This window comes from Monodon monoceros, unplaced genomic scaffold, assembly GCF_005190385.1.
Source record: "Monodon monoceros isolate NGI ecotype Baffin Bay Population unplaced genomic scaffold, NGI_Narwhal_1 Super_Scaffold_15, whole genome shotgun sequence".
NCBI lineage: Eukaryota > Metazoa > Chordata > Mammalia > Artiodactyla > Monodontidae > Monodon > Monodon monoceros.
The window spans coordinates 41,899,147-41,921,100 of NW_021703771.1; the positions used below are offsets into that span (position 1 = coordinate 41,899,147).

The 21,954-nt window shown below is 39.6% G+C and overlaps 1 pseudogene; it reads right to left on the bottom strand.

The window, feature by feature from the left end:
• Positions 1-14,806: 14,806 nt before the first annotated feature.
• On the bottom strand, positions 14,807-15,664 carry LOC114896141 (annotated as a pseudogene).
• Positions 15,665-21,954: the final 6,290 nt, after the last annotated feature.

A 21,954-nucleotide genomic window follows, 5' to 3' on the forward strand; every position in this document is an offset into this window, starting at 1 on the left:
ATTCAGAAGCTATAGCTTAATTATAGATGCTTTATTATCAACATGGTATCTAATATTTGTTAACATTTTTCATGGAGGCTGCTACTCAGTCTATCACATGGCTGTGGTCTCATTATCAACCTAAGATAACATCGAGCCCTTCATTATAGGTCCCATCTTACTCCTTAGCACCATCCAGATAATTCATGGCTCCAACTACTCCGTCCTTAATTACTTGGCTCTTTCAGTCCAAAGTGATTTTAGTATGAATCATGTCCTTACCTGACTCAGTTCTCTATTTGAATTTTCATTTGTAGACTCAGATATAGTAAAATTCCATAGGAATAAGTTCCTAGAAGTGAACAGGATTTTCTAGGGGACTAGACCATAATTTAGGGGACAGTTTCCTGTCTGGTATTCTCAGGCAGTCAAATTCAGAATCTATAATTACTAAAACATTTTAGAATTGTGGCATTTTACATAGGTCTTCATTTCTCTTCATTTTGAGTATGCGGAATGCTGACACCTACAATGTCCCAAATAACTCTCCTGACAACTCTGTGGGATAAGCATCATCATCCAACTTGACACTGAGAGAAGTGAAAATATCAGGGGGTAGCAGACCAAGACCCGAAGGCTGATTTTCAAGTTCTCAGCCTGGAGTGATCTCTTCCCATTCCACCGGGCTCCTGACGTCATCAGTCTTTGACATTTTTAACCTGTACAACCCCAATTAAGTCATAGCTGAGCAGCAAGGACACAAAAATAGCAGCGTTCAAGATTGCTGTCCATCAGATTTTGAGAAACAGTTCACTTATTATTACTTTTAAATTAACATTTATTAGAAAACAAAAATACCAATGAGAAAAAATTGATTATGGGATCAGCGAGAAGGAATATATGTTTGGAAGGAGAAACATTTCATCATTAAACAGCTGAATAAAAATGAAGGCTTATTCTCTTTCTTTGTGAACTGGGATATCTGAGCACAGACAATTTAAGGACTGGGCTTATCACAGCTCTGGCTTGTATTCTAAGGGAAGAGATCTTCTGGGTGAAAATGATAATGTACTAAAGACCTTAAAATAAGCATTTCTTCCAGCTAGCTACTGAAGATGAGCCCGTGACATTTCTGTGCTTAATTCAGCGGGATCGCCTTTGGGAAAGGTTTAGTGTGATTTTTAACCTGGTGTTATGATGAGTGCCGAAAAGCAGATCCGTAGAGGGCCTGTGGAAGAGCACAGGGGGGAGAAGAGGCCCTGGCCTGGGGGCTGGAGACCTTGTGTTTCCATCCCAGGGCTGCCTCTCACTAGTCACAGTCTTGAGCTAGTCTCTTAAGCTCCCTGGCCTTCACTTCTTCCCTCTATAAAATAAAAAGTGAGACAGGATGAGCCTGGGGCCCCACCCAGCTTCAGGGCTCCCATGTTCTAGAAAAGGACCTATCCCCAGATACTGTGACGATTCTGGCCACGGCCGGGAGCAGATGGATGGTTTAGAAAGCAAGGTTGAGAGCACTGTTCCATGGCCATTCCTGATGGAATAATAAAACCCGGGGTCTAGTAATTTGTGCCTGAAGCTATATTTTAGGTACCTCAGGAAAGCCTGTAGACAGTTCATGTAATAAATCAAATGCAACAAAGGAGAGAGAAAGATGAGTTATTATTTTCAACTCTGCCAGATTCAGACCTGTAGACCAGAAAAGAAATAAGGCCACTGGAGACCACAAAAGGAAAAGAATTTAAAAATGTCTCCTGTCCTTAATTCACCCCTCTATTATACAGCCAGATACAGCTGCCGGGACGTTTAGCCTTAATCAGCCACTGCCTTCATGAAGGGCTGAACTGCCCTAAACCTGTTCAAAGTGGTAGGTCAGGATCCACCTTGAGGATTCTGGGAACCAGCAGACATTTTGATTCACTGGCGTGCTTTTATGTTTTATTAAGCAAGCGGGTATTGCCTTTACAATTGAAGCAACAGCTCCGTCCACTTATCTACTCACATGACACTAGCATAGATATGATTCTTTGGATGAAAGTGGAACAATCCAGTGGCCTATCGCTCATTTGAGTCAGTCAATCTAAACTCCAATCTGTCAGTCATCAATGCTGCTGTCTCCCATTTTGACACCGTTTTCCTAAGCTCAGAAAGAATTTTTCTCATTAGCTTACAAGTTCCAGCTCCTCATTCTGCTTCTTTACGTATTTATTGTTTGAAACATTTTTTATCTGCCAGGACTCATCACCATCTTGCCCATTCTCCACTCACTGCCTCCCTCTGCTCCAGCTTACAGACTGCCTGGCCTTGATGCAGAATGCCATAGTATAGCATAGACTCTACACATTTCCTCCCTCTTAACTTTATCAGACCCCTCACAAATGCCTGGCAATCCATTTATTCATCTGTTTCAAGTTATTTTTGCATATTTTAGAGGCTGTTGTACTGGACTGGCATCGTCGCTCACAAAAATGTGTGTTTTTTGGCAAATCCTTGTGTAAAATGGGTGGTTAGATTGAATCGTCTCCAAGGCCTCCCCAGCTCTAGAACCGAGTCCATGTTCTGAACCTTCTCAACCTTTTGCAGATGCCAGTTACCACTGCCCTCACTCTTAGGGATGACACCGGCTCCTACTTTATTGAGCAACATGATTGGTTTCCCTATTTTTTCCTCCTTTCTGTAATGTTGCCATGGTTCACTCCCTTCTTTCAGGAAGAGGGGGTTTTGACCCTGTTCAAGGCTAACCCATTCTATTGCACTTGTCTTCCCTTTTCTCCAGTGATTTTATATCTTTTATTGACATATTGAAATTATGAAAGAAATCTATGTTTGAACTTAAGAATTTAAGAATACAGAAGTAATTAAAAGTATATGTACTTACTTCTCTTGCTCCACTTCTCATCCAATCCTACTCTCCAAAGGTAACTAATTTCCTGAGTAGTCTTCCAGAATTTCTTTCTATGCACATGCAAACCTATACATACATATTTTAAGCATATATATGTATATATAAAACAAATGTGAATCTTTTCACATTTTACTTGTTATTCTGCAACATGTTTTTAAAACTCAACATTCCATTTATCAAGTATTTATTGAGCACCTACTCTGGGTCAAGCTCTATGCTAGGGCATGGATATACAAGCTGAGAAAACAGACATAGTTCTTGCTCCAGTAGAGCTTACAGTGCTGTGGAAAGATACTGAGCTTCTTTCCATTTCAGTATATATATATTTTGTTCATTTTTTCTAATGGCTGTGTGGTATCCTATACAAGAGGTCTACCATGATTTATTTAAATGTTTCTTTGTTGAAGGGTATTCAGGTTCTCCATTTCTTGCTATTACAATTAGTATTATAATGAATATCCTTGCATACCTGCTTTAGTTTTTCTGTGGGTCAGAATCATATTAGTGAAATTGCTGGGTTGAAGGGTACGCACACATATAATTTTGACAGATATTGTCACATTGCTCTCTAAAAAGACTTTATCAATTTATCTTCTATCAACAGCAATCAGACTTCTGACCTCAGTCCTCCAGCTTCTTTGAAATGTTACTTTATCAACTATCTCCCTTTTAACTTACATCTGGAGTCACTTCCTTTGCCTACAAAAAAGCTTAGGCCATCCTACATCTTAAAAATGTGAATACTCCCTGTATTCTCTTTCTTAAGTTACCCTATCTTTCTCATTCCTTTCATCACTGACATACTAAGTCAGTGCTCCTTGGCCATACGTTCCTCGGTACCCCTTCAATTCTTAGCCTTTTTTATAAGGCTTAGGTTCTCACCATAACACCATCCCTGTTCTCTAGAAGGTCCTCAGTCACCTCAGATCACATCATTCAATGACCTTATTATCTCTGGTCTTCATCTTTTCAATCTCTGGGTGGCATTTCTTCCTTGTTAAGACTGTCTCCTCTTCTTGCTTCTAAAGGAACATACATCTCTTGTTCTCTTCTAAACTCTCTGATTAGACTCCCTAAATACAGTGAGACGTTCTGCCTTTGGCACTCTTTCCTCTCTTTTATCAGTTCCTTCCCAATTTAATCTATTGCCCTGGCTTTAATTGTTGCTTCTGTATATGACTATGAAATCTTCATCTCTGGTCAGGACCATTCTAGTAAGCTGTAGTCCTGAATTTCCAACTGGTGGACAGTTATACCCCAAAAAGGATCTTCACATCAAACTTAGTATGCTCAGAATGGGACTCCTCATTCTGCCACACCTGAAAACTTCTTCATGCTTCCTTTCTTATTAAAAGAACCATCGTTTTTCCAATCAGCCAGCCTCAACATGTAAACACAATTTTTACTACTTTCTCCTTTTGAACCTCATTTCCTATCTATTGCCAAGTCAATAGATTATACTAAAGCAGCATTTCACAAAGCAGCATCTTACAGATAATGGGATAAACAAGAGCTAAAAAAAAAAACAACAAACAGCAATACTTCTCAGAGCCTTGTATTGTGAGTCACTGGTCCTATGCATTTCTCCACTTATTAGACCAAGGAACACTTCTTTTTTTGTGTGTGTGTTATAAGTACATTTCTTTTCTTTCTTTTAAATTTATTTATTTTTGGCTGTGTTGAGTCTTCATTGCTGGGTGCGGGCTTTCTCTAGTTGCGGTGAGTGGGGGCTACTCTTCATTGCGGTGTGCAGGCTTCTCATTGCTGTGGCTTCTCTTGTTGCAGAGCATGGGCTCTAGGCACGTGGGCTTCAGTAGCTGTGGCATGCGGGCCCAGTAGTTGTGTCTCACGGCCTCTAGAGTGCAGGCTCAGTAGTTGTGGCTCACAGGCTTAGTTGCTCCACAGCATGTGGGATCTTCCCAGACCAGGGCTTAAACCTGCGTCCCCTGTATTGGCAGATGGATTCTTAACTACTGCGCCACCAGGGAAGCCCCAAGGAACACTTCTTTTCAAAAGAAACCTATTGAGGAATCTTTGGAAATAAAGGAATGCATTTTGGCAAATTTACACGTAGAAAAAAGAAATCATTCTCTAAAAGAAGCATTTTGATGTGTCATTTCACTGAATTCATTCAGGAGTAAGCTATATGTAAGGGCCAAGTTTGGTAAGAGCCATGCAGAACGGATGGTGAGCTTTTTGCCTGACATTGTTTCTGATTCCAGAAAGTAAACATTTGGCAGTTCATTGCAGGCAAGTTCCATATCAGTGTGAAAGTAATCAGAAATGCACACGTTTTTTAAAATGGATAAAACAATTTCATACTTACTCAATATTACTCCGGCTCAAAAGTCTTTTAAGTGGTCAGTAGACATCTCACTTTGTCTCTCATTTGGTCTTGCTTGGGTTTACAAAGAGTTGTCTTTTAAGTGGTATCTACTAATTTCCGTTGAAAATTACTATTTCCATGTATCTCCAAGTGGAAAAACTGCTATTATACTTAGCATTTTATAGAGGCCAAGTTTATCAGTTTATTTGATAACAGATAAACAAATACATTACATTTTTCTTTAGGTCTTAGAACTGACTTTGGTTATAACTGCCCAAGCCTGTATGTAGCTCTGAAATTATGTTCCCATAACTATATTCACTGCTTTGCTAGCATAATTTTGTTTCTTTGCACATCAAAGAGTATTTCCAGAATGTAATAAGATCAAAGTGTATGGAAACATGGAAAGTAAATATTTTATTTATGTGTTTCTATTTTTAAAAGATGAACAGTTTTATGCAATAGCTGTAAAATGTTTATTGCAAGTGACACATTTCTAGCTGTCAGTTTAGCTGCTGTACAGGGAATGAGTATTCAAGGAAGGCAAGAAACTGAAAACTCCTACTCCAACTGGCACAGACGATGGAGAAATTCAGGTTCTCCCATCACAAGAGGTCCAGAAGCAGGGGCTATAGCCACAGGCACAGGGTGTGAGGGCTCCAGCTCCGCTTTTCTGCGAATCTGTTGGTACTTCTTTCCTCTATATGTTGGTTATCCTTGGGCTGGTAGCAATTCCAGGTCTCATAGCCATACTAGATATTATCTTAGAAGCAGAGAAGTATCCAGCCCCCCAACAGATCGCCCCCTCAGATTTCATTACTCACCAATCAATGGCAATTGATCATTTACAACTTGTAGATATTAATGGCATAGACAATAAACCATAAATGGCAAGATAGTAGTAGATCAATGGCCTAGATCAATCAAGACTCATTCTTAGAGGAGGGGATTAGGTCACCATCTTCTAAATCACTTGACTAGTTTGAAGTCTGACAGCAAGAAGGGAGGAATAGATGTTCAGTGTACCAACTGTTTATTATGGAGTAACAAACCTCCTCAAAACTTAGTGCTTAAAATAATCACCATTTATTCAGTGTATGATTTGGGGGTTAGCAATTTAGGCTGGGCTCATCTGGATGGTTCTTTCATTTGTTTTTGAATTTCAGACCCATATGTGTCTGAAGTCAGGTATGGGTGGACTCGTGGCTTTACTTTGGAGGGTCGGCTGGCTGAGGGCACATGCTTCTGCAGAAATTCTCTCATTCTCCGGCAGGCTAGTCTAGGCTTCTTTACATGGTGGAGGCAGGTTCTAAGAACAATAAAAAGACATGTTCCAGTGTGCAAGGGTAAGTTCAGCTTCTGCATGTGTCCAGTTTGCTAATGTCCTACTGGGCAAAAGTGATGAGTTTGTGATCATATTTGCAATATACCACACTGAGCTTGCTGTCATCTGCTTTGGCAAATTTTAGTCGAAAATAATTAGAAGAATAAATGTACCATTCTCCTTGCCTTTTTCTTTCACTTGATCCACTTCGGTACAACACTACTTTATATAATGGTTTAAGAAAAACTTAGATTTCTAGATATCCAATATTTTGGATTTTTTCTCCTCAACTATATAAAATGTCTTCCTTCAGGCCTGGTATGATGTTTTTGCACCAGCTAGAATATCTGTTAGGAAAGTTCAGCTAGTTGGCTCTTTGCCTGATGAAAGGCTTAGAAACTTGGGACTCTTTCCTTGAGATTTCTAAACAGGGGTCAACATGTGCTAAGGAAATCTTAATTCATTAGGATAATGCCTATGCTGTGGCAATGCCATCCAGTTGAAGATTCAGGTACCTGGTGACAATTAAGCCTTTCTATACCTGAAGAGAGGTGGCCATTTCCATTTTCTAGTTTCATAAACTGAGAGAGCTAAAGGATGATTAAGGCTGTGCTTAATCACATAGAAATCAAATATCAGAATTGAAATAGAACCTGAATTGTGGTCTGAATCCTTTGCTCAGTTATCTTAAATAGTTGGAATTTGGCCATTTAGTTACCTCTCCCACTCAAAACACAACTGAAAACAAGAAAGTGAGCAAAAGAGGTCTTTAGCCCTTAAAAGTTAAGCCCATGAAATTCACTTTACTTGGAAGAGAGCCTCTTCAGACTCTTTCTTGGACCCCGTTTACTCTTATGCTACCCACAATGATAACAAGTTTGGCTAGTGGTTTCTAAGCCCACAGTGGATTATAAGACTATTTCATAAGGGGGAAAACAGGCACAATTATAAGAGAAAGTGAAATGATGTCTAGTAATTTGGCAGGAGGGAGAAGGGAGAAAACAAAAAAATTAAAATCAGAGAAAAAAATACAGAATTTGGATCCTTTCTTGAAAATGAAAACAGTTCCATTTAAATGGCATGGAGAAGCATCTCTACAATGGTGGTTTTATGTAGCATACTCACATAAGCCAGTAAGGCAGTATCTAAAAACAGTATCTGATTTATCTGATTACTCCCTTCAGATACCAGAATCTTGCTATATTTGTTAGTGCTCTCACATCACTCCCCCAGTCAGTAGCCTGTTATACTTGGAGAAGCTCCTTAATTTGAATATTTACAAACCAATAAATGAATTTATTGAGAATGACTGAGCCCACACACTATGGAAATAATTACGCATAGTTTACTAAACAGCTAACTGGATCGTAAAAATACATCACAAAACACAGATTTTCCCAGCATGGGTCTAATGTTAACTCAGAGCACGTCTACATCAGAATTAGTAAAGCCCTTAGCTATCTGTGGCCTAGGGCTTGTCACTATGCTTTCTCCACAATCTAGAGTCTACAGGCTTCCTGATTCACATCTCTGGAGGAGCTACTTTCTTGTGGAATGAGGTCCCCGTTTGAATCTAAACTAGGAGTCACACTTCCCAGGGAATGTTTGACACTGGACTGTAAAGTCGAACATCCTCATACCTGTGACCCAGCTATTCTGCATATCCCTGAATTCCCAGGAGAAAGTCACACGCACGTGCAACAGGACATGAGCTCGAAAATGTTCACAGCAGGGCTGATCACAACAAGGAAAACATAAAAACAGTCCAAATGCCTGCTGATGGGAGACTGGGGGATAAAATTGTGGTCTACAGATATGTGCCTTGCCCTTAGAAAGAATGGTTATGGCAGAACTGAAGGATGGTTTTCATGAAGAAGTTTAAAAAACAAGGATCCAAGCGTGGCTGCTTTGGCATGCACATGACTGAGTGTTGAACTGAGTGATGATCGTGGCTTTCTTCCTGCCTCCACTTAGAATACAGCTGTGCATGACCTGTAGAAGGACCCCGCCCCCCCGCCTGCACCACTTCCCACTTTGGGAGCACTGGGCATGAGCAACCTTGGCAGGATATCAGGGCTCATGTGGCAGGTCCAGCAGTCAGGGCTGAGATGAAATGCTGCATAGTTCAGAGGTCAAGAGCAAGGGCTGAAGACAGACTGCCTTCTTTTAGATGCTGTCTCTCTAGTTATCTTGTTCATGTTACTGACATTCTTTGAGACTCATTCTTCCCATCTGTAAAATGGAAATAATATTAGTACATACCTCATGGGTTACCATGAAGGTTTAGTGATAAAATCTAATAGGGTAGTATTTGTAGTGCCCAGCCAGTAGATTTTAAGGCACCCTCTTAATAGGTGCATGGACAAAGGATGTTAAAAAGAACAAATACATCTGGGCAGGTCCCTAGAAGGACCATAAGAAGTGCAAGTGAGCTGGAACCTGTCGACGAACATTGACCCTACTTCCTAGTGAATTGTTGCCCAGTCAATGTCTTACAATTTGCTGGATCACTTTAAGGCCTTCCCCTTGTGAAAGAGTTAGAAAGGAAATGAGCTGACAAAGGGAAAGAGGTGGGTCAGATGGTGGACTTTAATAAAAAAGACCCTGGTCACCAAACAATTAAAATAATTTAAATATCCTCTCTCTGTGAGGACAGATAAATGCGAATGTTCAAAGATTTCCATCCAAGAAGGATTAATAGACACACAAATAAAATTGATATTTAAAGGAGTAAGTTCACAGCCATTCCCAAATCTGAGCCCCCCAGAGCCTGGATTGATGAGCCAATTTCCTCTACTGCATGTAGGAAGCCCACCAACATCCATTCTGGGTGTGATTGTCACCCAAAAACCCAGGCCATTTTAATGAATTCTGCATCCCCTCCTTGCTGAAGCACACTGGAGGTACAGCATGACAGGATGAGCGAGAGTAAGTGTAATTAGCACATGCCTTGCAATATTTTTCCCCCTGAGGATTAACTGTGCTTTTCTGGTTTGGGATAGAATCTTAAATCCAGGTTTTTAATAGCATCTTACTTTCTGAATCTATTTCTAGATTAGTTTTCAGCGTATGCACATTATGCAATGATCTAAGAAATAGACATTTTGCACAATCCAGGGTAGAGAAGATTAGTTGTCCTTTCACCTTTCCCCGCAGTGTGTGAGAGAGAAGTTATGGCCGCCAGCATAGCACTCTAGATCTCTGGAGAGGACTGTTCCTACTAAAATAAAGAGGGAAAGGACGACAGGATAGAGAGAATTATGAACATGGAACCAAGATTTAAGTCCTGGTTCTGTCTCTTCCCTGTCTCCACCTGCGCTGCTTCTGTCCTTGGGGACTCTGCTACAGCCAGGCCCTGCCACTTAAGGAGACTCAGCTGGTGGATCGGCAGCTGTTTTTCTTGCACAGTACATTTAACTTACAAGATTTGGGACTAACTCTGTATCTTTTCCTTTCTCCACCCAAATGAAATCATTTCCTTTTACCATCCTGCAACTAGTTCTTACGGAAGAGAAGAGTTAGGGTTATAAAAGAGACAGAGAGGGAAGGGCAAGGAAGGAACAGCCCCCTTATAAGCATGCGAGGGTTTCATATGTGAGCTTGAAAGAAAGCTCACACTTGCAGAAGGACAATGGTGCCTAAAGGCCTGAACTTGCCATGTTTGTGAGGATCACCGTTCCCATCTTTGCTGGGCCAGACCCTGGAAATGTACCATGTCATTCCTTGAAAGGAATCTTTGTTTCCTTGTTAATTAGCTATATTTTGCTTTTGCTTTTTAAAGATTGTTCAGGCTTTACAATATCAAAATCTTGTTGGGAGTTAATGTGCAATTTTCAAAGTCATGTTAAATCATGCAATGAAAAAAGAACATACTCCCTAATCCTCATAACCTTGCAAAATGAAAAATGGCAAGGTTTGCCTTTTTTCCACAGCACATGAAGTTTGAAAAATAGCGTGAAGACTGCATCTAAACCCTCTCTCTGCCCTAAAATGGCATAGCAATCTAAAGAATGAGTACATGCACTAACATATGTTGTCAGCTGTCTTAATAAGAGGGTGTTTCTATAATATGATGTTATTTCTTCAAGCTGCGTTCAATATTCTTGGCTGCCAGATGACAAGAGGGGAAAAAATAAGACACTTTTAGGGCAGAGGACAAAGACTCAAGGACTGGAGTGGGGGGAGGGGAGGAAGGGAGGAAAAAGTCTGAAATTTGCTGCTCCTCTGCCTGTCCTATTTAATTGTTGAGATGGGTGGGAAAGAAGCACATAATGTAGGAGTTTGGGGAAGACCAGTTGCCTCAATGTTGGCAGTGACTTGGAGGACATTTTTATTTATTTTCATATTGAATGCTCCTTTAACCAAAGAGGCAAAGTTGGGTAAACATGTACTCAAGGCAGAAGAGAAAGACCCTTCTACTCTCGGGCTGTCCTCAGGGAAGTACCAGGCCTGCTGACATTCTAAGGGCTGGCCTCTCTCAGAGTTACTTTCTGAAGAGAGCAGTCACAAATGGAAGGACATCGTAAGCCTCTTTAGTGTTGTATTCAAGCTCTGGCCTCTTCCAGCACACACACACCCACACACACACCCCTCCCTGGCCTCAATTCTGGTTAAGGGAGAGTTGTTTTTAGTTTTGTTACATAAAGTGGCAAAGCTGAGTAGCTTGAGAAGCTGGCCAGTGGGGCCTTTATGATGTCCCCTTCCATTACAGAGTTTTGAGCCTTCAGAGGATTTGCAGACTGCTGACAATGAAAGAAGATAATTGGTTGAGAATATAAATTCTTAACCATGCTTACTACATGTTTTTATTTCTTTGGTTTGGTCTTCATCCATGTCAACAGGGTTTATATGGTAAGTCAATTGAGGGTAGGCACAGTGCTGACATGCCCTAGATTTTCTAAGATAGCCCTGATTTCAGATGTTCCACTCTGTGGGCTCTTGAAATACCCTCAAATTTATCAGAAGATCTGCCCCATAGCTAGTCTGTCTATGTGGCAGACTAGGTTCTTAATTAAAAGTTTGTTGTGATGGCAGTGGCTAGTCCTGATTCATAGCTGGTCAGTGGTGACAGCCAGGCCAGAGTCTTCTGATGCAGAATGGCTCCCGCGAGTTGACACTGTGGTTTTATTGTTCTCAGAGGTCCAGAGGAAGGAGAACACTCCCTCCATAGCATCCGGGATAAAGTTTTTTAAAAATTGTGAGAGTGAACAATTTTGCTTGATAAAGTGAAATTTACTCCAGTGTTGGCAGTGACAGTATGAATGTCTTTTTTAAGGAAATGATCTGCAGCTCATAAATTTTGTCAAAACATGAATAAAACTAAAATATCCCTAAGTGAACTTAAAATCATTCTGGAACAGCAAAGCTCCCCAGTGAGATGAAACTTGCTTTTTTTTTTTTAAGCTAATCTTTGAAATGAAATTTTACTTTTCCTTTTCAGTTTCCTTGATAACTTTTTCAACAGTTCAGTTGAAGAATTCATCACCTTTTGGTTCCAATGGACTACTGTAGCAATTTTAGCAATTTAAAGTGCTTCAGTTGGGATCTTATGTTTTAATCCCCACCACTCTCTCCAAACACATACACTGCTGGGAGGGCAGCTTCTCTGAGTCACTGACTCAGGCAGCAGAATGACAACTGCTGTAGACGCTCAGCAACACAGCTGACATGTATTTGAAAAGTGAAGTGTTAGTGTCATTTAGAGAGCAGAGCAATATCCTCTATCAGAGATGAACACTTGGATTAAGAGAGAGTACTTAGTTCCCATAACATTTAGGGTCTGAAATAAGTGCTCGAAGCAAATCTCTTGACCCTGAAGTTGAGGTCAGCTACTCTTGGGCAGGGTCATAAACTTAAAAAAATGCTGTTAATAGAGTTTAATGAGGTGAAGGCTATTTCCAATTGAATCTTCAAAAGCCCTTCAAGCTGCAATTGCCAATTACTCTTTGCTTAAGAAAAATGACTTCACCCATTCATAGCCACTGATTCTTATTTATTGATATTACTTTATTAGAGACATTAAAGTAACATGAGTAAAACATTTGAATATTAGACGTCTATGTTTATTCCTTTTCCTTCCTGCTCTAGCCATACCAAAGATCTTAAAATTGTCTGAACAAGCCATGTTATTCTATTGTTAGCCTTTAAACATGTTTTCTCTTTCAGAAAAACTGTATCCTCTCCTTTGCCTCTCTTTGCCTGGCTAATTCCTACTCATCCTTCAAGTTTCAAGCTACATCTACTATAACTGGTTGGGGTGCCACTCCTGTGAGCTCCCTAAACCCCTGTGCTTACCCACCCTGGTACTTGTATTTTTTACTTGTCTGCCAGGACTTTCCATCACTGTACCATAAGTTGTTCTCTCCAGTGCCTTCTACACATTAGATCCTCAATTAATATTTTTTGGATGAATGAATAAATGAAGAATAGAGTAATAAAAAATAAGTAAATCACTTTGCGATTAGTGGAAATAGTGTCTTTCAACTATTATTGTGCATCAGGATCACTTAGAATGCTTGATAAAAATGTACCTTCTCAGGTTTCTAACTGCAGGAATTTTGCATGAAACACAGTGATAACTGTGGCAAGCTACAAATAATTTGTTACTACCAGAGCATAAAATGTAGACAGAAAATGGAGGTTATTGGGGCTGGAGGTAAGGTGGGGAGAAAGATTTGAGGAGCCAGTCAATGAGCTTGGGTTTTATCTGCAGCACAGCTTATGGGGGAGTCAGCAAAGAGCTTTATGATTAGACTTCTGGTGTCTGTGTAGAAATTAGATTCAACATTGGTTCTCAACCTTGGTTGCATATTATAATTATCGGCATAATTTTAACAAATAAGTAATGACGCCTGGGTCTACCCTGAGAGATTCAAATTTAATTGGTCTGAGGTATAGCTTGGGCTTGGAGTTGGTTTTAAATCTCCTCAGGTGATTCTAACAAAGTCAATACTGAAAACCACCAAAATAGAAGAGAAAAATTGTCCATACAATTTGGCAATCAATTAACTCTCATGTGACATCTCAAATTGTAGTTGTGTGTTGAGGAAAAGTAAATTTAAAACCAAAATGAGATATTACTACACACCTTCCAGAATGGGTAAAATGAAAAATAGTAGGAAACTAAATACTGGAGAGCGTGTGGAGCAGCCGGATCTCTCATATACCTGCTGGAGGGAATGTGTGGCAGTTTCTTCAAAGCTAACAATGCAACTACCGTACAGTCCAATATTGGTACTCCCGGGCATTCATCCCAGAGAAATGGAAACTTAGATTGACAAAAACATGTATACATGAATGTTCATAGCAGTTTTAATTGTAATAGCCCTAAATTGGGAACAACCTAAATGTCCTCTAATGGGTGAATAGTTAAACAGACACTGGTATGTCCATATCATGGAATACCACTCAGCCATAAGAAAAGCACAAACTATTGACAAATGGAACAACTTAGATGGACCTCAGGGGCATTATGCTTAGTGAAAAAATCCAATCTCAAAAGGTTACATACTATATGATTCTACTTACATAACATTCTTAGAATGGCAAAGCAATAGAAATGGAGAACAGATTAGTGATTGTGATTGGGGGTGGGTGAGATTACAAAGTGGTAAACTGAAGGAGTCCCTTTGGAGTGAGGGAATAGTTCTGTGTCCTGATTGTGGTGGTGGTTACACAAATCTATACAGGGTATTAAATCACATAGAACTACATGCTATTATAAGCACACACACATGTACACATACAGTTGAGTGGCAGGCAAAAACTGGAGAAAACCAAATAAAGTCTGTAGTCTAGTTATCAGTATGGTACCAGTGTCAGTTCCCTGATTTTGATATTATACAACAGTCAAATAAAATGGCACCATAGAAGCTGGGTAAAGGATTCATGGGATTCTGTGTATCATTTTTGCAACTTCTTGTGTGTCTACCATTATTTATTAATTATACTTATTTGTTCACTTTATTAACATATTGAATTTATTTCACATGTATATTTTTGTCTCCCCACCATTTCCATTTGTCTGACCACCACTATTACTATGCCCTATGATAACATTCTATACATACTTAAAACCAAGCAAAGGGTGGAGTTTCATCTTTAAAAACTAAACAGGCATTTTGGACAACACATTCTTAGCAATGGAACCTGGACAACATTTATCAGAAATGGTAGGGAAAGTTCTCATTCTGCATTATAAAAAGGACTGCCAGATGTCAACTGTTACAGAAATGAAAAAGACGGAAAATTTTAACAAGCCATTTAAACTATTTTCTTAAAGAGACTTCCTCCACTTCCACTGCAGAGATCTTGAATAGACTCCTGGTCAGTCATCTGGAAAGAATTCTTCACATAACTGATGAACTTGGCTTCCACTTTGGGAAGAGAACAATCTTTTTCTATACTTGTTTGCATTTTTGCTTTAATGTCTTCTATAGAACTAGGTTCTTTTGGTGTTTTAGGAGTTCTTTCCTATTTTTTTTAAGGATTCTTGACCTTTGATCTCAGTGTTGAAGGTTTCAAGTTTTTTCCATTCTGGTTTGATTTTTATGCATTTTTGGCTGGAGTATTTTCTATAGATTTCATTACTGGAGCTTTTTTCTTTAGCTTCCTCATTACCCAAATCAACATCATCATCATCTTCTTCTTCATCAGCAGCAAGTTTTACTTTTTTTTCTGTGGAAACTTGCTATCACTTACAGGGGCAGAAAGGGTTTCCAGATGTACTTAAGAGTTTCGCGTCCTCCTCCTCTTCATCTTCTGAATCTGTATCTTCCTCCACAGCTACTAAGTGCGTGCACTAAGATGCACAGGCCCTGAACAACACTTCAACCGTAAGATCACAGGTGGCGTAATTTTAAAGCTCTCACGGGAAACTGTTGGCTATACAGACATTTTCAAAGTTGCCAGTGTTACTTTAACTGGACTGCCTTCATAATTCACTGCCTCTGCTTCAACAGTATGCAATTCATCCTTTGCACCAGCCCCTAAACTGACTGTTCTTAAAGATAGCTGGTGCTCATTTTCATCATTATCTACTTTAAAGTGATAATCTTTGTCAGCCTTTAGTTGACAGCCAAAAAGATAGCTCTGGGACCTCAGGGTCCATGCCCACGTCCACTGAGTTTTCCATGAGGTTGGTGGCACATGTTTAGGTGGGAGAGGAGGTGGACAGAGATAAACAACTACTGTCCGGAGAATAGCCATTATTTAAAAAAATTATAGTCATGTATTGTTATTCATTATTTGTATTATTTAAAATTTCATGCATTTATATTTAATTCCTTAGCTAGATTAGAGATTTAAGTATAGTGACAGTGTGTTATAATTGTCCTAATTCAAGTCAGTATAAATCAATTCAATGAAGTTAAATTGAATTCATTTCAATAAACATTTGAGGGCCTATTAGACACAAAATTAGTGAGGTTTATTCTTCTCACCCTTAATATTATATTGACCCTCCAGTATAGCACAGTAATGTGGACACAGCAAGATCTCAAAAAATAGTATCATTTGACTGGCCATATTAATTTTTATAGCGATGTGTCCTTCTGTTATTTACATAAATGCTGCATTTTCTTTACTCTGTTTTCTTTCTCTGAAAAGATGAAACATATCTGTAAGGAAAATATGTTTCCAAATTAATTTCTGCTATTTAGATTTTTAAGCCACAAGAACTTAGGAAAACATTGATATGCCTCATACATTTATATCAGGTTTTAAGTTGCAGGTATGTTTTAGTATATTATTTTACAGCAGAAGACTAATATATATTTCTATTCTTACCTTGAAATCAGGACAAAAACAGCTTAGGCTACCAAATGAAATTCTTGGTCTTTTTTTTTTTATATATATGTAATCACCAAGCTTAAATTTGCGGGACAGAGGGTGATTTTCTCCATGTTTTCTATCTGGTTCAACACTCCCAGACAGCTATCACAAGCCAAATATCATTTTAGTAAATGAGAAATTCTTGTTTTCGGTACTGATTGGCTTTATTACACATGAAGGTTAATTGGGAGGCTTCTCAAGCTTATCTGGGTAATGATGAACAGTTGCAGTAGATCGCACCCCCCCCCCCCGACCACCCAGCTCCTACATCATTTTGACCGAGCAATACCCAAACAAAGCCTTGTGCAACTGTGCAACTGGGGCGTCATTTAACTGCACTGCAAACCCTGGCTGCGCTTGAACCCAGTGAGCAGCTTCACAGGAAGCCAGAGGGAAACAAAAAGCCCCAGAGGAAATGTTCAATTAGCAGTGGTGCCACCCTCCACGCCCCCGGACCACTGCAGCTCTAGGATTTGACTCCTGGAGTTCCAATGTATTGTGCTTAATTATCCCACATCAATAAGTGGTACTACCCACAGCAGGAATGTGCTTGCCTGATACAGAGGCACTAAATGGCAGATTTTTGTATCCCCAACAGAAAAATATCGTTGCTAATTAAGTAGCAAAGAGAAAGGATGCCTCTAACTGCCTTGAAGAGCTTATAAAGCGTTTTACCTGTCTTATAACATCTTTAATAACAACAGCTAAGATGTTTGAGCACTTACTATGGGCTAAGCATTGTACTGTTTCACGTGTATCATCTCAGTTAATCCTCTCCATAAACCTAGGATAGATCTACTAGGCATATGTTAAAGATGATGCCTAGAGCTCTTACAAAGCTTGTCTAGGGTCACAAAGCCCATAGGTGTTTGAGACTGGACCCAAGTCCAGGTGCATCCTTCCTGAGAGATTCACTCTTACCCTAATGGATAGGTTAACAGAGAATGCTGTACAAGGAACTCATTGAGGGAAGGTTACTTTGTGGAGTAGTTATTAAGGCAGCAGATATTTTTCCAGTTCGTTTACCAATTGGCCAGGTCACCAAGTGGATAACCAGTTCTCTCTTTCTCTGGTTATCTATATGCATGTTTGGGATGACCTGCTTTTTACTGTGTGGTATTGTGATGCTGCAATGTTTGTTAGGGAGTTAAAGTTTTCAGGTAAAAACAATTTGCTTAGCAATAAAGGAAGAGTTTGTCAGTAATGCTTTGGATGGTAGATAGATGTGTGCCATTGGCGCCCCTCTTGCTAGCTTCTCCTCATCCAAGGCTCCTCTTCCCACGACCACCTCTTTCTTCTACACAGTCTTGTCCTGTCATGATCTTCATTTGGGGCTTTAAGGGGCTTAGTTAACAGTCTTTTATTCCACTGATTCCTTTTACCACCCTTTTCAGTTCATGACAGCAAGGAAGTGGAGTAATAGCTTAAGAGGGCAGGTTTAAAATCAGACAGATCCAGGTTCAAATGCCAGTATCGGCACTTGCTGACACTTAAAACACACATTTTGGTCACGGAAACACACATTTTGGTCAAGGCACTGAATTTCCCTGAGCCTCAGTTTCCTCATCTGTGAAATGTGAGTAACAAGGACACAACCTCTTTGGATTGTTGTGAGATTGATTTAAAGCCTTATTCCTGGCACAGTGGAAGTGCTCAAGTATCACTCATGAATAACTGTCAACAACAACAACAATAAAAACAGCAACAATTCAGCCCCACTCATTTCCAATTCATTGTACCTGCTCTTCCCTGAATTTGGAATTTCTCTCTTCTTCACTAATCTCTGAGCTTCCTTAGGCTCCACATACTTTTTAGCAACCATGAAGACCATGTGTATATAGTTCTGTGCAATTGCAAAACTTACATTGCTCTGTATTCTAGTTGCCAAGTACTGTAATAACCATTAAAAAATATTTTCCCGATATATTATTTTGCACCTGTGTAAACCTAAGCAGCTGTGCTCAGCTATGTATAAATATTTGCTTATGTGCTTCTGTTACATTTATTTATGTGATTCTGTCTACAGCCAGTTGCTCTGTAAATGATAAACTCCTCAGGGCCAAGGACCTCACTCTCTACTTCTGCAACAGATCCGAGGATCCGGGTATCCTCCCAAGAATAGATTTCAGGAAGGCTGAAACTTGAACATATAGTACTACTTTAATAAGATGTTAATGACAAGTTTCCAAACATTGTGTTTGGAACATATGTTTCAAGGCTGAAACTTGAACATACAGTACTGCTTTAATAAGATGTTAATGACTAGCTTCCAAACATTGTGTTCTCATTGAGAGCATTATTTCTTAAAGCAGTTTCAGCCACAGCCAGTGTTCTGTGGAAATGTTCAACTTAGAGGTCTTCGGTTGGTGATTTTTCACATTTTAAAAGTTAAAAGAACAAAGCTATAATTTGGGAAACAACAAGTTAACCATCAAGAAAAAGAAAGAAGGGTTTAGTAATTGTTACTTTCAAGAAAGCTTCAGATCATATTTCCTTTGACCAGTGAAGTGATTGGTACGTTGGATTAAGAAAATATCGAGTCACGCCTAATAGTCAAATAATCATAGCTGCACTTTTAGAGCACTTAATAGGTGCCTCGTTAGGAGTTTGTTTTGTCTTGTCTCATTCAGCCTCCCCAGCACTCCCATGAGATAGGCACCATGTTCCTCTCCATTTCACATTCAAGGAAACTAAGGTTAAGAAAGGTTTACCTATTATCCAGGACGCAGCTGAAAAGAAATGGAGCCAGGCCATGTTAATCACTGAGCTGTACTGCCTTCTTCAAAAGTGAAGGAGTTTTACAGATGTGATATAAAGATAATTCCAGTATTCCTCTTTTTCTTCTTCCATAATACTACCCCTGCCTGGACCCCTGCAAGGGAGAGGAAATTCTATTAGTATATTCATGATTAAGCTTGCTTACTATAGATAAATAATGAAAACTGCAGGGGTTTTGGATGGTTTGCTAGGAAAATTTAAAAAAAAAAGAAAGAAAAGAAAACTCTCTCCCTAGTTGTTTGCCTTCAAATGCTCCTGCTCTCCCACTGCCCGGCTCTCCCTTCACTGACTTATAGTGAAATATTCAAGGGAGGGTTGTCCTGTCAGAGTGAAGCCATTAAGGAAAATGTCTCACTGCCTTTTGAGAGGACAAGCAGGAAACCTCTTTTGCTTTCTTTCTCTTTTACCCTCATCCTCTTCTTTTCCCTCCCCAGCTCTATTCTTTTAGAATAAATAACAGCTAACTTCACTCAGGCATTGGGTAACTTGAGCCATCTCGAGCATTGTCTGAGAAAGCTGGCTCTCAACACACACCACGTGCAGCTGCTTGGGGCCCTGCTCTTTGGCAGCCTCACCATCCCCATCTGCTCCTCCTGGATGTCAGGACCCAGCAGTTACAGAACTGGCCTCTGGACCTGCACGTAAAGCATGCTTTTGTAATAAAACATCCAGTTGGTCTCTTCCAACTTCAGACATTCTGTGAGTCTCTCAGCTGTGAGTTGTAGGGGATCCAAGAACCTCTCAGTGGAGTCAGGACTGGGCTGTGGCTGATTTGTAGAATTCTTCCATTTGTTCTGTTTTACCACAAGAGAGCTTCCGCGTCAAAGCAGCATGCTGTATTCTATAATGTGATGGCGGAGAGCAGAGGAGGATGGATAGAAAAGGATGCTGATGATGCTTACACTTCAAGCTCCTCAGATGCCTGGGTTCTGACGGGGCCTCTGCTGCATTCATAGTTCATAATTCTCCCAGATTGTATAATCATAGAAATGGCCTCCCAAATTGTGTAATCTTCAGGCCACTTAATACTTGGGTCTGGCCCTGGTTGAGTGACTTTTTGAGAAGTAGTTTAATTTACATTGTGTTTGACTAAGAAATTCAGGCCCTTGAAGGCTAAATATGAGGAAGGTAGTGCAAATAATATGAATAACTAACGTATCTTGAGTCTTTTACATGCAGTAGGTACTGTTTTAAGCATTTTTCTTATTCTAACTCTTCAACTCTCACAACAACCCTAAGCACTAGGTCTATTTTTAGCCCATTTTTAGGATGGGGATATTGAGGTTAAATGACTTACCTAGGGCTCCAGTTCAGGCAGTCCCAATCCCGAGCCTTTGCTGTTAGCCGCTGTACTATGCTGGTGTGAACTGAGACTTTCTATCTTACTTCTGGTTCTTTTGATGTCTTTGTTCGTTGTCTTCAGTAAGTCAATGAGTTTCTTTTTGCCTTAGTCACCTCATCAGAAGATTTTACCTCTCTGATTTCCAGAGGTGAGAATGGAATTACATGTTTCATATAGGAGCCTGGAATCAGAGAATTGGCAAAATGTGCTCTGATCAAAATCCAGAGATAGCAAGTGACTTGCCATTTGGCAACAGAACTGGGATTGGCACTCATGGCTCTATTTCTCACTCCTCACCACGAAGGCTCTTCTTCAGAATATACTTACATTGTAATAAGTCTAGAGTAGAGTAGAGTGGTATAGCAAGTGCAGAGCATAGAGTAGAATTTCTGTCTGTATTCAGTCAAAGTTTGATATAAATCCGTGTTCTTAATTTCAAAAATTAAAAAGAAATTCTTTTTATTTTACTTGTAAATAATTGTATCTTTGTTCACATAAAAAGAAATTCCACATTGTGTTACAAAAGGGAACAGTTAACTTCTGTGACTCACATGCTTATTATCTTTAAAAAGAGCCATTCAATAAATAAGCAGCCCATATTTCAGTTCAGGGCTGTTGATGTTTTCAGTGGATTCTTCTATAAAATGTAGCGTAAATAAATAAGTTGAAATTGTTTGTTTAGACAAATCTAAAACATTTACTCCCACACAAGCAATGAAATGTAGATTTTTCTTTTGAGGCTTAGATGTTTCTCACAGTATTATAGTGGTTCACTGGAGTTCCACTCATGCTCAAGGTCATTACATATCTGAAACCCTCAGGAAACACATTGTATTATTGTTCTTGAATCACTTGAGCATTGTAGATTGACTGAGTTTTAAAACCACATCATGGGTGAAAAGCACAAAATTGTGTTATTATGGTTTTCTTCAAGGAATCCCAGAATTTCTAACTGTAGCTTTAACTGTGTTATACAATAACTCTCCCAAACACCATTTTAAACAAGTAATCTTTTTTATTATTTCTTTTGGCCTTCTCCTTTTGTGTGTATAAACAGTGAAGACTCACAGTACTTTTTGTCAGCCCTGCCCTCACATAACCCACACTAAGAATTTCTACTTTCTTCACATTTGGTAGTAACTCCTCGCTAGGCCTTTGGGCTATAAGGGTAACTTAAAGGACAGGAGACCCACTTGGCCGTCAGACTTTGGAGAGCCTCCTCACCTCCAACCTTTGCCCTGTCAGTGTCCCCAGTTCTAATAAGGAGAGAAAGAGAGGAAACAATGCCTCTCATCTACCCTAAATTCTCCTCAAGATACCACTCTGTGATTCTGCTTTTTCTCACCTTCACATTCTTGGAAGGAGAGTTGACACATGTTACTTCAATGTCCTTGCCTCCTTCAGTCCTTGGAAACCTCCTCATCTTTGTGACTGCAACACTGGCACAGTTGACCGCTCCATTCTCTGAACTC